We start from the raw sequence: 7675 nt of genomic DNA, 5'->3' as shown, positions 1-7675 counted from the left end.
ACGGTTAATTATGGCGTATTTTTGAATGTGCTTGATGCAAATCTAGCTGTGAAGTGTACAACTAGGGCACAAGTGCTGCCACTGAAGGGGTGGGTGTGTGTGTGTGGCCCAATTTTTGGAAAAAAGGGAGACTCCGCTTGGAGTAACCTTGCGGTGTTTTACATGATTTTAGAAGGGCGTGCCATGCCTATATCTGTGTCTCCTCCTCATTTTCCTTGTCCTGCTCTTTTGTTTTCACGAGTATATGTCCTTGTCACTTTCTCATGTGTTTGTGTTGTTTGTCACCTTTTGGACACCTTTGGGGGTGTTTTCTAGGTGTTTTTATGTGTTTGTGATTGCCTGCCATTGTTTCCTATGCAGTTCGAGTTCGGTTCGTCGAACATTCGACGAACCGAACTCGAACGGGACCTCCGTTCGGCGAACCGACCTCGAGCCGAACCGGGACCGGTTCGCTCATCTCTAGTCACTAGTTACGGTTTATGGTAAAATGATTGTGTAATAAAAAAAGTTATGCTTCTTGGAAGATTAAAAATAATTGGCCATGACTGGAAAGTATTAAGCAAATTGATGAGAAGTGGTGGGAAAGAAAAACTGAAGATTTTGGTCCTTCGGAATCCATGGTCCTTCCTGACCTTACTCCGGGTCTGGCATCGCAGGTTTGCATCAATCTTTGTGAAATCCTCGATTGCAGATGTTACAAAGCTGATCCCGGTGTTGGAGGATCCGGATAGAGGTTGGTGCCAAGCTTTGGATTACTCTTGTTGGTTTATCTATATTGATAAAGAAGACTCACGTTTCTGGAGAAAACCACAATAACAAGGTGTGAAGTTCCTTGGAAGGGTTTGGGTTTATCTACGTTAAATATTTATTTGATGGGACGTTTCCTCTTCTCCTCTTTGTTACAGACTTAGGATTATTGAATGTTATAGGAGCCGGCGGTGCACGGCGGTTGTGCGGTGCGGCCTCTGTGTGCCGATATTCAGGTTTGGTCGCATGCTGCATATACGCGGTATTGTCCCCTTGGACTTGTGTGACCTGAGAATCTCCGTAGAGTTGCCGAATTTTGGTGTTTCTCTAAGTTTATGTGAAAAGTCCTTTGTGAATTGGCGCCATTTGTAAGAATCTGGACTGTGCGGCTTTTGCCAATTGTAGATGGGATATTAATTAGGCGGTTACATGCCAGATAGGAGGACCTAACACGGCAATAAGTAGAGGACAATAGAGAGACTCAGCCCCATGTGTCCCTCCCAGTCTGAGGTTGGTAGGTAGCTTCCCGGAGGGCTTATGTCGAGCCCAGGGTTATGGGGTACTCGGTCCCAGGCGGTGTATGTCTGAGGAACATCACGCTGGTGGTCGTTGCCCGGTTCCATGCCCTGGGCCCTTTTTGTAAAGGAGATGTATTTATAGGGGAATTAAAGTAATGTCCACTTGTGACGCCACTTGCGGTGTTGCGGCAATAGGTATGGAGCCGCCGCTGCACAATGTCACCACTGGGGCTGGTGTTATTTGCAGTCTGGATGGTAGGCCCTCTGCAAGCAGTGCCGGGCCCCAAAGGGTAGGGGATGTGACAGATGTTAGAAGAAGGGAGTCTACACCAAAGTTCAGTGCAACTGGTTTACTCACTGCTGGTTGGTGATAACTGGTTGCCCGAGGCCGGCTGGTTTCCCTTTCGTCCCAGTGCCAGTCTGGTTTCTCTGGTACCTTCTTATCCTGCACCTGTCTCTCGTAAATGGGTCCCCGTGGTATAGATCACTGGGGGTCCCCGTCCGGTGGTTTGTCCACTTCTGTCCGCCTGACGGTAGCGTGAACCCTGTGGGGTTGGAGTCTCTGGTCCTGTCCCCGGTTCTCCCTTTGCTACTCAGCCTTCGGATTTTTAAGGTCAGCAAAGTCCTTAATGGTCCCCTCGCTGTGCAGGTGATAACAGGTCTGCTTGAAGCTCTTTCCTGTCCAAGGGTCCTGTACCCCGTTGGTGCGTAGTTCCGAGAGTACTCCACTATACTCCACCGGCAACCACTCTCCTGGGTCCCAGGTCACCGTTAACCCGAGTCAGGATGTCCCTTCGCTTCCACCTTCGCTCCTCTTCTGCTACAGTCTCACACTGTTCTGACTGCTCTGTCCTCACACTTCCTCTGTCACAGCTCGACTTCCTAATGGGGGAATATTGCGGAAAACTGGGATTACCTGGGTTTTTGGTGTTACCGGCACTGGATCGCCGGGTCCCTGAAGAGGTAGGCACTGCAACTGCATCCTTGTGAGGGATGCAGTACCTTCCAGTTTCCTGATGGCTACACTTACAGCAGCATTGAAGGATGGGAAAGACCCATCATCTTTTCTAGGTGCATCCTGGGTGTCTGCTGTCCAATCGATACCTCTTAATCAATGGATCTTGTAAATAACTCCTAAAAATACTTTTAAGTTGAGCAACAATCAGTTCATGTGCAACTATTACCGTAAGTGTATTGTACCACCCTGTGCAAACTGCAACCAGCAAGTGTACTGTACCAATGTGTGAATTGCAACCATCAAGTGTACTGTACCACCCTGTGCAATCTACAACCATCAAGTGTACTGTACCACCCTGTCAAGCTGCAACCATCAAGTGTACTGTACCACCCTGTGCAAACTACAACCATCAAGTGTACTGTACCACCCTGTCAAGCTGCAACCATCAAGTGTACTGTACCACCCTGTGCAAACTACAACCATCAAGTGTACAATACCTTGCAACCATCAAGTGTACTGTACCACCCTGGTAAACTGCAACCATCAAGTGTACTGTACCACCCTGTGCAAACTGCAACCATCAAGTGTACTATACCACCCTGTCAAACTGCACCCATCAAGTGTACTGTACCACCCTGGTAAACTGCAACCATCAAGTGTACTGTACCACCCTGTCAAACTGCAACCATCAAGTGTAATATACCACCCTGTCAAACTGCACCCATCAAGTGTACTGTACCACCCTGTCAAACTGCAACCATCAAGTGTACTATACCACCTTGTTAAACTGCAACCATCAAGTGTACTGTACCACCCTGTCAAACTGCACCCATCAAGTGTACTGTACGACCCTGTCAAACTGCAACCATCAAGTGTACTATACCACCTTGTTAAACTGCAACCATCAAGTGTACTGTACCACCCTGGTAAACTGCAACCATCAAGTGTACTATACCACCTTGTTAAACTGCAACCATCAAGTGTACTGTACCACCCTGTCAAACTGCACCCATCAAGTGTACTGTACCACCCTGGTAAACTGCAACCATCAAGTGTACTGTACCACCCTGTCAAACTGCAACCATCAAGTGTACTGTACCACCCTGGTAAACTGCAACCATCAAGTGTACTGTACCACCCTGTCAAACTGCACCCATCAAGTGTACTGTACCACCCTGTCAAACTGCACCCATCAAGTGTACTGTACCACCCTAGTAAACTGCACCCATCAAGTGTACAGTACCACCCTGGTAAACTGCAACCATCAAGTGTACTGTACCACCCTGGTAAACTGCACCCATCAAGTGTACTGTACTGTCGCGGGTGGAGAGGGGTTTCTGGGGAACACCGCTCGCCTGGGGGAATCTCTGGCGCTCGGGTCCGGTGCTTCTGCTCCTTGGTGGCTCAAGCACGGGGCCGGACCCGGGGCTCGAGCAGCGCCTCCTCGCCCATGAGTGAAGGGGGGGGAATGTTTGGTGGTGGGAAGTCGGTTGTGACGCCACCCATGGGGTTGTGGTGATGGTGGGCACCACCGCTGCTGGTGACGGGGGTTCCCGGGAGCGATGGCGGGGAGCAGCTGAGGTGTTGGCCCCTCTGTGGGTAGGGGCTGTTGGTCCCGGGGCCCCGGTTGGGGGAGAGGAAAGGGTTTGGTTGGATGATGTTGGTGGGTAGGGGCTAGGTGCAGGAGCCGATGCGGGGAGGCAGCGCGGCAGCAATACGGTGCAGCACTGTGCCGGATGGCACTGATGTACTCACTCAGGTAGTCAATAACAGAGTGTCTGGTAAACCAAACGGCTGGATGGACGGGGCCCGCAGTCAGCTGCGGCGTCTTCACTCTTCCCCGGACAGGTTGATGGTGGCTGTCTTTCCCTGCACCTGTGTGTAAGTGTTTGACCCCTATGGATTCCCACGGGTGGTCCGCTCCCCGGCTTGTACGTGTCGGGAGAGCCCGTTTTGCCCGCAGGCGCTGGCTCTTGGATCTCTGGCCGTTGGCGGTGGCTCTTATCCAGACAGGTTGGGCTGTTGCCTTCTGACGGGACTTGGTTGGGAATGAACCCTTGAGGTCCAGACCACAATCAGAGAATTTGACCATTACGGCGACTTCCGAGCCTAGTCGGGGTCTGAATACCCTGTCTTGGTGCTTAGCTTCAATCTGCTCCCTGGTTCGGTACCGGCGGGCCACCGCCCGACCCCGGTCCTACAGTTCCGCAGGCGTCCACTAACTCCTGCAGACGGCCACCATCGTCTGCCGACCTTGCTGTCGGTGCCTGGGCTCCAACCCAGACACACACAGTCTCTGCTTCCACTCCACTCTCAACTCCACTCTCCACTTGACCCTTTAACTTGACTATCTGCTTTTCCCGCCTCCAGGCCTATGAACTCCTTGGTGGGTGGGGCCAACCACCTGGCTCCGCCCCACCTGGTGTGGACATCAGACCCTGGAGGGGGCAACAAGGGTTTTGTTTGACGGGTGTTTCCTACCAGGGAAGGGGGTGTGTGTGTATGTGATGTTATTCGTCACAGTACCACCCTATTAAACTGCAACCATCATCTCTGTAAATAATTGATCTTAGCTTTCTAGGCTTCTGTGGTATTTACCCAGGGCCGGATTATAGGAAGGGCAGGCGGGGCTGCCGCCCAGGGGCCCCCACCACAAGAGCCTCCAAGGGGGCCCCCACCACCATCTGTCTTCGGCTTCCTGTGTTGGCGGCCCCCATGATCATAGCTGGCTTTATCATCTACGTGTTAGTAGTGCAGTTGCACAGGGTGCTGTCCGCCAGGCTCCAGAGGGGGGCGGTGCAGGGAGACAGATGTCATTTTGATTTGCAGCTCCCTCACTGCGTGTTTCCTCTCTGCTGCGGCTGTTATCTGCCCGAGAGGATTGTGGGGGCGGGAAATTCATCGTCTCTGATGTGTCACCGGCCATTCTGCTGCTGTGGATGCAGCTAGAGCCTGCACCGTCCATGAGAGATGCAGGCTGAGATAGAAGGACGATGTCAGCTGTGAGAGTAAGGTCCCTCAGCAGGGCAGGGGGAGGGGGGTGTAGAGGGGGCTACAGTGCTCTCCAAGTAACTCCAAAACAGAGCTATCAGTAAGGGGGAATAACTGTATATAGCTGTGCATGAAAGGTGGAGACAGGGACATTTTATTGCAAGGGGTGTATATTTTGTTCCTGGAGTTGGGGGGGGGGGGGGTCATTTTACTGCAAGAGGTGAAGTGAGTATGAACGACCTACATAGGAGCTACATTGCAGTATAGTCCCTGACACCCATCATTGTTTAAACCTACCTACACCTCCTTAATTACACTATTCCCTTTTCATATAATCAGAATTTAAGCCCCTTCCCTAGATTATAATCATATAATAATGCCCCTTCCCTAGATTATAATCATATAATAATGCCCCCTCCCCCAATGGAGTATAATTATACAATAACACCCTCCCCATACTAATATATAATCATAGCATAACGCCCCCCACGTAGATTATAATCTTATAATAATGCCCCCTCCCCCACTGGAGTATAATTACATACCCCCCTTGCAGTAAAATGATGCCCCCCCGGAGTTTAATGTGTTCTTTCCGTGTACATGTGCCAGACGTATTGCTGAGTGCCATTCACTGACAGCTATCAGTTTTGTTATTCATATTGACTTCATAAAATTTTTTCATAGTATTATAGTACTCAAAATTTAACTCCTTCACCCCGATTTTCCGTTTTTTTTTTTTTTTGCTCCCCTTCTTCTGAGAGCCGTAACTTTTTTTATTTTTCCATCAATCTTGCCATATGAGGGCTTATTTTTTGCGTGACAAATTGTACTTTTGAGTGAAATCATCAGTTTTACCATATAATGTACTAGGAAACAGGGAAAAAAAAAATCCAAGTGCGATAAAATTGCAAAAAATTGTTTTTGGGTTATTTTATTCACCATGTTCACTATATTGTAAAACTACCATGTCAGTGTGATGCCGAGTTCATAGACACCAAACAGGTATACTCTTACTTTTATCTAAGGGGTTAAAAAATATTCAGAAGTTTGTTAAAAAAAAAAGAATTGTGCTTTTGGTGCCATTTTTGGAAACCCGTAGCGTTGTAATTTTTTGGGATGTGAGTCCCAGTCACTGCTAATATTTTTGCGGCTTGAGCTGGTGTTTTCAATTATACAATTTTTATGAAGTTGCTACTTTTTGATCGCCCGTTATTGGATCTTTTTAAAAATTTTGTGGCTACTCAAAAACGTAATTTTGTCATTTGGATTTTTTTCTCGCTACACCATTTACCGATCTGATTAATTGATTTTATATTTTTATTGATCGGGCATTTCTGAACTCTGAGATATCAAATATGTGTATATTTTTTAACTGTTTTATTTTCAGTGGGGCAAATGAGGCGTGATTTGAACTTTTTATTTATTTTTTTACATTTTGTATTTATTTTACTAGTCCCCTTGAGACCTATAAGGATCAGCAGTCTGATCGCTTGTGCATCCCTGTTGATCAGAGCTGTACAGCTCTGATTAGCAGAAATACAGCATTCCTGTGGGAGTCGGCGCTCTATCGACTGTGACAGAAAATATGTCATGATAGCAACAGGGGTCATTACATGGCCCGCCGCTACCATAGCAACCATCGACTTCCCGTGATCGTGTCAAGGGGCCACCGATGGCGGCAGGGAACAGTGCGATCCTCGATCTTTCTGTGTATAAGTGACGGCTGTGAGTTATCCTGGACTGTATCTGTATTGTACTGTGTGTATAAGTGACAGCTGTGAGTGATCCTGGACTGTATCTGTATTGTACTGTGTGTATAAGTGACGGCTGTGAGTGATCCTGGACTGTATCTGTATTGTACTGTGTGTATAAGTGACGGCTGTGAGTGATCCTGGACTGTATCTGTATTGTACTGTGTGTATAAGTGACAGCTGTGAGTGATCCTGGACTTTATCTGTATTGCACTGTGTGTATAAGTGACGGCTGTGAGTGATCCTGGACTTTATCTGTATTGTACTGTGTGTATAAGTGATTGCTGTGAGTGATCCTGGACTGTATCTGTATTGTACTGTGTGTATAAGTGACGGCTGTGAGTGATCCTGGACTGTATCTGTATTGTACTGTGTGTATAAGTGACGGCTGTGAGTGATCCTGGACTGTATCTGTATTGTACTGTGTGTATAAGTGACAGCTGTGAGTGATCCTGGACTGTATCTGTATTGTACTGTGTGTATAAGTGACAGCTGTGAGTGATCCTGGACTGTATCTGTATTGTACTGTGTGTATAAGTGACAGCTGTGAGTGATCCTGGACTGTATCTGTATTGTACTGTGTATAAGTGACAGCTGTGAGTGATCCTGGACTGTATCTGTATTGTACTGTGTATAAGTGACAGCTGTGAGTGATCCTGGACTGTATCTGTATTGTAGTCCTGTAAATCTGAATGTGGCAGAACAGGATA

Source organism: Anomaloglossus baeobatrachus, chromosome 11 (assembly GCF_048569485.1).
Source record: "Anomaloglossus baeobatrachus isolate aAnoBae1 chromosome 11, aAnoBae1.hap1, whole genome shotgun sequence".
NCBI classification, from domain to species: Eukaryota; Metazoa; Chordata; class Amphibia; order Anura; family Aromobatidae; genus Anomaloglossus; species Anomaloglossus baeobatrachus.
The sequence above is the reverse complement of the archived record's forward strand: the minus strand, read 5'-3'. Positions refer to the sequence as shown.